Source organism: Macrobrachium nipponense, chromosome 3, assembly GCF_015104395.2.
Source record: "Macrobrachium nipponense isolate FS-2020 chromosome 3, ASM1510439v2, whole genome shotgun sequence".
NCBI lineage: Eukaryota > Metazoa > Arthropoda > Malacostraca > Decapoda > Palaemonidae > Macrobrachium > Macrobrachium nipponense.
This window is the reverse complement of record NC_087202.1, coordinates 23,495,521-23,506,089: the sequence shown is the minus strand read 5'-3', so window position 1 is coordinate 23,506,089 and position 10,569 is coordinate 23,495,521.

Sequence of the window (10,569 nt, the reverse complement as noted above, 5' to 3'; positions counted from 1 at the left end):
ATGAGTCTTAGAAAATAATTTGCTAAGAATTTTGCGTGATAATGAATTCCTGATGGAGAGGATATGATAATACATAAGCGTCAGCAACAGACCGTGCGAAATAACAGTAACCCAGCCGTTTATAGTTGGTAAACGAAATGAGTGACACGAGACGCGACCAATTATTTGTCCGTACAACCAAGGACTCACCAATAGGATTCCAAGATTATGTCTTCGAGCATCTTCGACTTTACCGCAAGGAATCCCAAAAACACTGATAACAGCTTCCAAATTAAAACTTTGGAACCGCCCATAAGGGCGAGAGCAGGGGAACTTTCATCATTTAGAAGATCTCTTAGGCCTAAGATGAGGAGGCGGAGGCCTAAGTTGTCAAGAGGAGCAAAAGAGGGAAGAGCGGTATTTGAGTACTGTTCAAAAGCTGATTATGTCCCAGATACAACAGGAAGGGGAGTTGTAAGAATTTCTTGAATAAATAACGCCCATAGAAGGGAATCCTCCTTTCCTTTAGGAAATAAAGGTCAGTGCTAATCAAAAATGGAGTTAAATTGCATATATAAGAATAACCGAGTTTAAATTCCATTTATTCTTATTACGTTGCTAAATAATTAATATCACCAATCGAAACGATTAATTATTCACAGGGAAATAATTGGATAATCTAGCGTCCATATATAATTCATTTAGAAATAATAATTGGATAATCTAGCGCCGATATAAAATTAATTTAGAAATAATCATCAAGAAATTAAATAAAAGGAATAATTGCGACATTTACTTTACTCATAAAATGGTGCGATAGATAGCTCCATCTGTTGTTGCTATAACAGTAAAGCACTTTGGTATCATAATTTGATATAACGATACAACATGACAGGGAAACATAAAATATAGAAATAAAATTTTACCTAAACTTCGTATGTTTCGTAACTTATTAGCACTGAAATATAACGAACAAATACAAAAAATATTACAAACCCTTTTCGCCTTTTAAAATTATGGCAATTCTGTTGGCGAAGAGAGAGAGAGAGAGAGAGAGAGAGAGAGAGAGAGAGAGAGAGTCATTAAGCTTACGTACATACAGTATGTGTGTACGCTTACGTATTAATATCATGAATACAAAGCATACCGGACCAAAAATCACCAAGGAAAAATATATATGGAAAAAAATAAACCCAAAATGACCCAAGGAAACGTTTTCTGTTCCTTTGCCACAAAACCAATAATATTGTTTCCATGTAGACCGAAGGGTGGTACAAGCGTATTCCATGGGAACCCCTGCAATAGATTTTGACAAGTTGCACAACTTGTCAGCCACAGCTGAACGTGGTATATACACTGAAGTGCTTGTGTACCTATGAATCTTCTCCATTGTCTCTCTCTCTCTCTCTCTCTCTCTCTCTCTCTCTCTCTCTCTCTCCACACACACACATACAAATTCATGAATGATACTACAAGCTTTTTATTAAGGTTAGAAAATAATTGTATGAGAACTATCAAATGAAATGTTACCTTTTAGCCAAGGTCTTGTAACGTATAATATTCATATCATATCGACACCTAATATTTCATTCATATGCAAATGTTAAATGTCACCAGGGAACGGCTGGTGACCAAATGCAGAATGATAATAAATAATGCCTATATGCCCCCTTTTTATCTCTCTCTCACCTCTCTCACACACATAGAATATATAAATATATAATATATATATATATATATATATATATATATATATATATATATATATAATATATATATATATATATATATATATATATATATATATATATATATATATATATATACATATCTACACATATATACACACACGCACACACACACACACACACACACACATATATATATATATATATATATATATATATATATATACATATATATACATACATACATATATATATATATATATATATATATATATATATGTGTGTGTGTGTGTGTGTGTGTGTGTGGTGTGTTTGGACACTTAGGGGAAAAGGGAGTGCTTCTTAAATATGATTTTGAGAAGGAGTGTGATAGTTTAAAGTTTCTTTTTGGGTCAGGCTTAATTAATTTTATTCCATTTTCATGTTAGCTAATTTTGGAAAATATAAAGTATATTTTTGTAATAACAAGAGTTTACATTAGCCTAGTTTAAACTGATTTTCAGTCAACTCCAGAGATGGCCTTCAACAGAAAAAAGGTAGGCTACGTTAACTGTTAGAAGTTTTCTTTTCATTTGTTTAAAAGAGTGTTATTTGACCTCGTTAAAGATTTTTCGTCGTTAGATATATATATATATATATATATATATATACATATATATATATATATATATATATATATATATATATATATATATATATATATATATATATATATATCTAACGAGGTCAAATGACACTCGTTTAAACAAATGAAAACAAAACATCTACCTGGTAACGTAGCCTACCTTTTTTCTGTTGAATGCCATCTCTGGAGTTGGCTGAAAATCAGTTTCAAACTAGCCTAATGTAAACTCTTGTTGTTACAAAAATATACTTTTTATTTCCCAAAATTAGCTAACATGAAAATGGAATAAAATTAATTAAGCCTGACCCAAAAAGAAACTAAACTATCATACTCCTCTCAAAATCATATTTAATCAAGTACTCCCATTTCCCCTAAGTGTCTAAACATTCATAGTTTAATAATAGTCAAAATTAGTCTAGAGAAAACCGACAAGGTGACTTCGAATCCATCTGAAATAAACAGACCATAATTATGTCACTATAAAACATTAAAGTTCGTCTATAAAGAATGTGAGCCGCACCTCACTTCCCTTTCTCTAGAAGATGAATTTCAAAGTTCTTCACTATACATTACCTTGTCCGACGGACCTGCAACACCTCTTCTGTGGCGTGTTCCACACTCTATCAATCAAAGTCAGTGAGTCCCTCTTTGCTTCTCTTACAATAGTTTATATGTCATTTTCTGTGCATTATGAACACACACACTCACCAATTGATGCACAAGGGGCATGCATGCTTCATACATGAAACTCGTGATCTTTGGAATACGTCACTGACCACAATTATGCGTCGGTAAGCTTTCCTGTTTGTTTTTTTCATTTCAGTATCTTTGAGGAATCCAGCGTTTTGCATCTGTCTCTAACCGGCAAGAGCTATCAACCCGACTATTTAATAATATAGATTGTCACTAGTGCCTTTAAGATATATATATATATATATATATATATATATATATATATATATATATATATATATATATATATATATATATATATAATCAATCCACAGCGGTGGATTAACAACTAGGACTTGCGACAACAGCGACATTCTGCATTATTTCAGGAAAACGGTCATAGGCTAGCCTGCTAACAACTTGACCACACGCGGAAAAACCTAGAAATGATTCCCAACATTAATACCATAAGTAAAAAAAATTGATCAAGAGCCTCAATTCTATTCTCCCCTTGTCTTTCAGAGAATGAAATAAAAGAAAAATCCAGTATCACGAAGTATTTTCTAACAAAGTCTGAGAGCTTTACCTGCTACTGAAATCGGTGTGTGCTTTTAGTAAAGCTCAGATAGCGTGAGATTCAACCAACATGTGTGAAAAAAAAAACGCGACGAAGAATTGTTATTTGCTCTTTAAAATCGGCTTACGGTTTTAGAACAGGGAATGATGTTCAAATTTTGACTACCTATATTTTATGTGACGCTCTGGAGTAATTTTCTTTTTCTATTCTTTTAGTATTTCTTTATAATATTGTCGAGGTTTTTGATACGTTCACCTTCGTTCTGGAGTAACTTATGAAAAACTTTTGATAAAACTAGTTATTTACCATTCATGAATTCACTGAATATATATATATATATATATATATATATATATATATATATATATATATACATAATATATATATATATATATTAATACATACATACATATATATATATATATATATATATATATATATATATATATATATATTATATATATATATGACAATGTTTTTTATTAACATATTTGATTAATATCCATAGAAATAATCAACCATAAAACAAAGACATCAAAATATATTCATACCATCGGTTTCCTCCACGGTTACCAAACCATACAGCCAGAAAACTTCGTCCCGCCACACATTCCCCCCCCCCCCCCCCCCTCCCCCCCCCCCCCCCCCCCCCCCCCCCGCCAATCCCACTTCCTTTTTTTTTTTTTTATTATATAGATATATTATATATATATATATATTATATATATATATAATATATATATATATAGTATATAGTTATCATTATCTATATTATATATATGTAATAATATAGATATATATAATATTATATATATATATATAAATGAACAATTTCTCATTAACATATTGATTAATATCCATAGAAATAATCATCCATAAAACAAAGAACATCAAAAATATATTCATACCATCGGTTTCCTCCACGGTTACCAAACCAATACAGCCAGGAAAACTTCGTCCTGCCACACGTTCCCCCCCCCCCCCCCCCCATCCCCCCCCCCCCCCCCCCCTCCCCCACATTCCTTTTTTTTATTATATATGTAAGTTTTCTTTTTCATTGTTTAAGGCAAGGGGTAGTAAAGAGCATTAAATTACGCGTTTCCCCTCTTGGACTCTTCAAGTAAAAATTAAAAAAAGAGAGAAAAAAAACACTACCTCATATAAATCAACATTTGCTTTTAACAGCCTAACACCATCGGTTGTATGTCATTTATACATAAAAAAGAAGCACCATCAAAAAGAAAAGATAATATGAGTAATTAAAAGTAGCATAAATAGAATGTATCAAAAGTACGTAACACCTTGATATAAAGTAAAGCCAGATGTACAACGTAGACTTATTCCCATCTAATCACAATAAACAAAAGGGAAAAGGCAGCTTAAGTTATCCCAAGGACGAAGAGGATGTATAAACAAAAAATACAAAATTTTTCTAGCTGTTAACCACAACTTAAAAAAAACAAAAAACCATAGTCCAAATATTTTTTTCAACTCCTAACCACCTCCTAAAAAACAATAAAGACATTTTAAATGCGATATTTTAGAGAGATAAATGATACTCTACCTTGCATTTTTCTGGTGCTTTGATTTCTGCCCTCTAAATTAACCAGATCTAGCATAATTTAGGTTTCGTTGAATAAGTTTAACGTTTATCCTAGAGACTTCACACATGTCATTAGAGAAGTAGACTTAAGAATTAGTCCAGCAAGGCTACTCTCATTGAATTTTCTTACTCCGTGAAAAAAAATGTATGATAACCTGCAAAAATAAATAAATAAAAGGAACAGGAATATAATTACGGTCAAAGGAGAAAATGCGGGAACAGTTAAAAACAAATGAAACAAAATAAGATTCCCGAATAAATTCGTATCAAAGATCAAACAACTACGAGTTCTACCCAGAAGAATAATATTGATCTCATTTTAGAGAGAATTTCACTTCGAAATCAGATTTAGAAGGTAAAAGGCAAAATGCAGTAGATTTTTCTTACATAAACTTCAACGAAAACGGCGCAGAAAATGATACCCAAACATTTAAAGACCCACCATTTCTCAAGGTTGGATTTCGAACAATACTCCTGAGACATTATGAAGTTTCATAAATCTGCTCCTCTCTAAAAAAGGTCGAGGAGGGATGGACAATGATGGTTCTTCATCCCCAAACCAACCAGCATTCCCTAACCTCACAGTCAATGCTGGAATTCAAAACTCCTTTCGTGTAATATTAGAAAATAGAGAGGAATAATAAAATGGTAACATACACACACTTTCTGTAATGCCTCTCAAGAAAAAAACAAGGGTAAAGATTACTTAAATATTGACTTTGTGTCAATAAATTGCTTAATGGTAGGACAGAAGAGAATCATTTTAGCATATCGAAAAAAATCTGTATGGATACGATATTAAAATAGATTTTTCTCCGTGGAAGCCTTGAGTGTGTATGTGTGTGTATGTGTGTGTACGCGCCCGCGCGCACGCGTGTATATGCATGCATTTCTGTACCTGAAAGTTAGTTTAATAATGTTAAAAGCTATCAAAGTTGTTGTGCTTGCATGTGGTGCTGGAGGTTGAATATTCATAAACTGCTTAGAATTCACTACCTTGTACTACATCTATATATCTATCTTTATATATACCTATCTATTTATCAATCTGTCCAAATATATGTAAATGAGTATATATATGATACTTTGAAGGAGATAAATTGTCTGGGCAGGAAAATATATGTATCAAATTCAAGAACTAAACACTAGCATCCTGGATATATCAAACAAGATGAGTGAGCGTTCTCCCATATAAATGCATTCTAAATTAAAACTTACGAAAATCGTACTGTATCATCTGAACTCTTTAAAAATTAAAAGTTAAGATATCTATTCATTAGAGCAGAACGCATCACATAAAATTCAATACAACTCGTGTTCATTTTAGTGAACGAAGAAAAAAAACTTGTTTTAAAATAAACATCGAACTAAAAGAAAAATAAATAACTAAAAACAACGGAAAATCGTTGACCTCTGACCTTTCCTAGCGTCCCAGCCTCTCTCAAGACGTCTAAAGCTTCCCTGGTAAGGATTTCCAGGCCATCTCAACTATTCTGACCTTTCACGGCCTAAGAAAATGTCACTTCCACCCATATAAGTCTAACGTACCATAATCAACCATATATAACCTATCTTATATAATCGACCGCGCACGCAACACTTGCTTCTTATAATCAACCACGTAGGACTCTTAGCTTTAATCAACCACACAAATACCACAAATTCTTACTCTTAAAACGAGAATTCTGTAGTACCAGAGTCTCTGCATCAAGAAAAATGACATTTTTTGCAGTAGATGTAAGCAGATGTTGAGAATTTAACATGAGGGTAAAGTAAAACAAAGGCCATTTATATTTAACATGTATTGCAACTATATATATCTTAGTCTCAGCGTGTCTACTATGAAGCGAATGAGAGGGCGATGAGAAAAAACACCTGGACAGGTAACCCATCGACCTTCCCCATCCAAAATCCCCCCCCCCCCTCCCCCACCACCTCTCACTATTCTGGGAAGTGGCAAGACCTATTTCTTGGAAGATAAAATTCTAAAAAAGAAAAAAAAAGAAAAAAAAATTGGAAGACAGTACATGGGGTAATTCGATTCACACACATGAAACTGAACACAACAGAGTCTTCCAAATAGGATACTTTACGTACAAAATGTCTTGTTTAACAGTGATCCCGACAGGCCACGCCAGAGAACAAACAAAAAACCCTGAAAGGGGAAAAATAAATAGGAGCGATGTAATTCCACTGAAAAGTTTTAAGCTCGGCACAAAAAGTTGAAGGTTTCGAAAAGTTAGAGACATAAAGTTTGATTTCAGTAGAATGCACTTAGAACTGACCTGTAGTTTTTTTTTTTCTGGTAGGAGTACTTAAACCGCGATGAAAAAATCAATTATAAAGAGATGTAGTCACAGGCCATAAATATGAACACATAATAATGAAAATACTAATATAAATATATATATATATATATATATATATATATATATTATATATATATTATATTATATATATATTTACATAAACATTAGTATTATTTTTATCACTATTATCTGTTTACTTATAAGAACAAACGGGATAGTGCCATGACCAGGTAAGTCCCCAACCTATGAAGTATGGAATCATTCTCTCTCTCTCTCCTCTCTCTCTCTCTCTCTCTCTCTCTCTCTCTCTCTTCATAAAGGTGGCAGAGCACTATTTATTAATTTATCCGTAATGGAACAAAGTTGTTGGGATTACCGAGGAAAAGTTCTCTATTTTTATCGACAATTGTTTTATGGTATTTAATGAGCTCAGCGTGAGAAGGCCAAGGGAAAAAAATGGGAAATTAGTTATGAAAATAAAAGGGGTAACTAATTGTTTTTTCTCCATTCTGTAACGTTTAGAAGTTCGGGTAATTAGATTGTTGCATGGTGCGTTGGAAACCGAGCATTACTGCTCCTTACTTGGTCAAGTATTCCATTGTTGATATTGCCACATCGGAAAAATGACAGTGCTTCTGATTGAAATGGTATATAATTCATTGTCCTTACAATAGTAAATTCGTAATTACATCAGTTTTTTTTATTAGTGTTACTTTACCTCTGTTGAGATGAATATGTTTGGAAATACGCTCACCCAGAAGATTTAATGTAATTCCAAATCAGTCAGCAGTTGTAGAGCTAGTATAGTGTATTTACCGTTTGGAGAGAGCTGCTGTACAACAGCCTGTCTGTATATCGGATTGGATCTCTCTCTCTCTCTCTCTCTCTCTCTCTCCTCTAGAGGAAAGTTTCTATTCTGAAGAATTCAGTTTCTTAGCGCTTCTCATGATTCGAGTTCACATTAACGCCTACTTTCTATCCGTTTCAATTCTTCCTAGGAGAGAGAGAGAGAGAGAGAGAGAGATGAGAGATAGAGAGTGAGAGAGAGAGAGAGAGAGAGAGAGAGAGAGAGATTCCGATATACAGACAGGTTGTTGTACTACAGCGGCTCCCTCCAAACGGTAAATTCACTAAACTAGCTCTACAACAGCTGGCTGATTTGGTGATTTATAGGAAGGAATTACATAGTTCTTCTAAGTGAGCGTATTTCCAAACATATTCATCTAAGCAGAGTAAAGTAACACTGAAAAAAAAAACCGCTGTAATTACGAATTTATGATTGTAAGTAAAAAGAATTATATACCATATAAAGTAGAAGCACTGACATTTTTCAGACGTGGCAATATCAACAATGAGATACTTGACGAAGTAAGGAGCAGTAATGTTCGGTTTCCAAGTCACCATGCAACTATCTAATTACCCGAACTTCTAAAAGTTACAGAATGGAGAAAAAACAATTAGTTACCCCTTTTATTTTCATAACTAATTTCCCATTTTTTCCCTTGGCCTTCTCCCGTTGAGCGCATTAAATACCATAAAACAATTGTCGATAAAAATAGATAACTTTTCTTCAGTAATCCCAACAACTTTGTTCCATTACGGATAATTAATAAATAGTGCTCCACCACCTTTATGAAGAGAGAGAGAGAGAGAGAGAGAGAGAGAGAGAGAGAGAGAGAGAGAGAGAGAAGGGTTCCACCCGATCTATGGTTAGGAATTACCTGGTCATGTCCCGTTCCCGAGTGGAATCGGACCCTTATTTGTGTTGGTTATTGAAAACACTGATGTCAGTTCTGACTTGTGTACTGGAAACGACGCACCCAGTCGTTACAATTGAGAGAGAGAGAGAGAGAGAGAGAGAGAGAGAGAGAGAGAGAGAAGAAGAATGACTGCACACTGGTTCAAACCGGGTGTGGGGCTTTTACCTCGTTGATGCCTTTCCTTGAATGATCCAGACTAGAACTAAGAGAGAGAGAGAGACCTTACCTTACACCTTACAGACCTTACAGTTCGTTCGGGTTGCCCCAGGTCCCTCAGTGTGAGGCGCCTCTAATGTCTACCAGAGAGTTGCTAGTACATCTTCCGGTATATTTTGCATCTTCCAATCTTGGATGGTCTGGGATGCAGTTTAGATATTTGTCGAGCTTATTCTTAAACACATCTACGCTCACTCCTGATATATTCCTCAGATGAGCTGGCAACGCATTGAATAGACGCTGCATTATCGATGCTGGTGCGTAGTGGATTAATGTCCTGTGTGCTTTCCTTATTTTTCCTGGTATAGTTTTGGGCACTATTAATCTACCTCTGCTTGCTCTTTCTGATATTTTTAGTTCCATGATATTTTCTGTTATTCCTTCTATCTGTTTCCATGCCTGAATTATCATGTAGCGTTCTCTTCTCCTTTCTAGACTATATAATTTTAAGGATTGTAGTCTTTCCCAGTAGTCTAGGTCCTTAACTTCTTCTATTCTAGCTGTAAAGGACCTTTGTACACTCTCTATTTGTGCAATATCCTTTTGATAGTGTGGGTACCATATCATATTGCAATATTCAAGTGGACTACGAACATATGTTTATAAAGCATAATATGTGTTCAGCTTTTCTTGTTTTGAAGTGCCGTAACAACATTCCCATTTTTGCTTTACATTTTGCCAACAGAATTGCTATTTGATCATTGCATAACATGTTCCTATTCATCATCACACCAAGGTCTTTAACTGCTTCCTTATTTGTGATTGCCTCATTATTAGGTCCCCTATATGCATATAGCTTTCCTTCTCTGTCTCCATAATTTATTGATTCAAATTTATCAGAGTTAAATACCATCCTATTTACCTCTGCCCAATCATATACTTTGTTAAGGTCTCTTTGTAGAGCGTTCCTATCTTCATCACAAGTAATTTCTCTACTTATTCTTGTGTCATCAGCGAAACTACTCACTACCGAATCCTTAACATTACTGTCTATGTCTTCAATCATAATAACAAACAATATTGCAGCTAGCACCGTACCTTGTGGCACACCGGATTTTACCTTGGTTTCATCCGATTTCTCATCGTTTGCAATAACTATCTGTTTTCTGTTGTGTAAAAATTCTTTTAACAGTTTCCTAA